General features: G+C 46.8%; 1 non-coding gene across 1 annotated transcript; it reads right to left on the reverse strand.

Annotated features, from left to right (window-relative positions):
* Positions 1–699: 699 nt before the first annotated feature.
* On the reverse strand, positions 700–806 carry LOC112084761. The gene has a single exon (XR_002898422.1). It is a non-coding gene; the product is annotated as a small nucleolar RNA R71 (small nucleolar RNA).
* Positions 807–2,362: the final 1,556 nt, after the last annotated feature.

Raw genomic sequence — 2,362 nt, forward strand, 5'->3', positions numbered from 1 at the left:
ATGAAAACCAGGTCTCGCAGCACAGAACCGCCTTTACCCTACGACAATAACATCAACAGGATTGAGAGGCGAGCTCGCGAGAGAGAAAGGCACTTTGAAAGGCTTGGAATGGCAGAACAGCAAAGGATAGAGCAACAAGCTCAAGATGCAGAGCACCAGGCTCAGGCTAATCAGGCGCAGGCAGGAAGAAATGAACAACAAGCCTACGTTAACCAACAACAGGCTCAAAGAAATGAAAGGCTTGCTCAGCAAAATCAACAACAAGCGAATAGAAATGAGCAACAAGCCCATCCTGTTCATCCGCCACCGCCACCAGCTCAGAGACAACCTCCTCCGGTCTTTGTTGGAGAAAACAACAGAGCTAATGCGCACCAATATAGAGCCGGGATCCAAGCACCGCCGGTGCAAAATAACAACTTCGAAGTTAAAGCTTCCCTGCTCAATATGGTGCAGTATTCCAAGTTTCACGGTCTAGCCGGAGAGGACCCTCTTGAGCATCTCGATCAGTTTGATCGGGTTTACGACTTAACAATGATTAATGGCGTGTCAGAGGATAGCTTTAAGCTACGCCTGTTCCCATTCAGCCTCGGTGATAAAGCTCACCAGTGGGAAAAGAACCTCCCGAGGGGTTCTATACAAACATGGGAACAGTGTAAACTGGCATTCTTATCAAAGTTCTTTTCCACATCACGCACGGCCAAGCTCAGGAATCAAATCTCAAGTTTCACGCAGCACAACAACGAGAGCTTTAGTGAAGCTTGGGAACGGTTTCAGAGCTATACAAACCAATGCCCACACCACGGCTTCTCAGAGGCATCCCTCTTGAGTACTTTATACCGAGGTGCCCTCCCCAAGATCAGAAACCAACTCGATACAGCTTCAAATGGAAATTTTCTTGGGAAAGAGATCAATGCGGCAATGGAACTAGTGGAGAACCTCGCCATGTCTAATGACACGTATGGAGAAGATTTCGACAGGGCAAACCGTTCAGAAGGATCTAGTGAAGAACAGCACATGAAGAAAGACATAAGAGAGCTACAGAGCAAGCTTGACAAGGTTTTAATGGCTACACAAAAGCCAATACACTTCGTAGGCGAGTTTGATGAGCAAGGGCCGAGTTTTGATAATGTCAATGAAGATGGTCTAACTCAAGAGGAGCTGAACTACATAGGGAATCAGCAGAGGTATCAGCGGTCTAACAACTTCAGCAATAACCCAAACCTCTCTTACCGAAACCCAAATGTAGCTAACCCTCAAGACCAAGTGTACCCTGCTCAACAACAACAACAAAGCTATGCTCAGAAAGCTCTATTTCAGAAATAACTTCCAGCCCAAGCAACAGTTTAATGGGCAACAGCAAGGCTACAATCAGCAGAATCAGGCGGCTCAGAGTAACACCTTCACCAGCCAACCGCAGCAACACAAGTTTCCACCAGGGTTCAATCCGCAGCCGATGGGTAATCAGCAACAGCTTCAGGGAACGGGTCAGAATCAGATGGGAACCGATGTCTGCAGGATTCTACAGCAACTGTTACAGCGTCAGCAGAGGGTTGAGAGCCAGCACGCAACAATGCAACAAGATATCAGAGAGCTTAAGCAGAACCAAGCCTCTACATCATCGCGAGGACCGGCTTTACCAGGCAAGCCGGAGCCAAATCCCAAGGAGTATGTGAACGCCATCACATTGAGGAGTGGTACAGAATTACAAGCTCCAACACCTAAGACAAAGCTCATTGAGGCCAATGAGCAACCCGAGGGGGAGGCAGCCTCAGATGATGCGCATAAAGATGAGGCTTTGGCGAAGGAACCGATCAAAGACAAAGGAAAAGAAGTGGAGAAGACACCTGAGCTTGAAAAGCCCTACGTTCCACCACCACCTTACCAACCCAAGATACCATTCCCAGGGCGTTTCAAAAAGAAAATCTTAGACAAAGCCAAGGCGGTCTTTGAGAAACACTTGGAGAACACGCAACTTACTTTACCCATCATAGACGCTTTCTTAGCTATACCACAGCTTGGAAAGTTTCTAAAGGATGCGATTCTCAACAAAAAAAAGGAGCTACAGGGTATGGTAATATTGAGCCACAAGTGCAGTGCTATAATACAAAGGAGATCTATACCAAGAAAGCTATTCGATCCGGGCAGCTTTACTTTGCCGTGTGCCTTAGGTCACTTGAAGTTCTCAAATTGCTTATGTGATCTAGGAGCTTCTGTAAGCTTAATTCCTTACACGGTTGCCAAGAGACTGGGATTCAAAAGTTACAAGCCGGCCAAGACTCCCTTGTATTAGCTGATAGATCGGTTAGACTACCAGTGGGCTTACTTGAGGATCTACCTTTGAGAATAGGTGAAATAGAAATCC

Source organism: Eutrema salsugineum, unplaced genomic scaffold (genome assembly GCF_000478725.1).
Source record: "Eutrema salsugineum unplaced genomic scaffold, Eutsalg1_0 scaffold_4, whole genome shotgun sequence".
NCBI classification, from domain to species: Eukaryota; Viridiplantae; Streptophyta; class Magnoliopsida; order Brassicales; family Brassicaceae; genus Eutrema; species Eutrema salsugineum.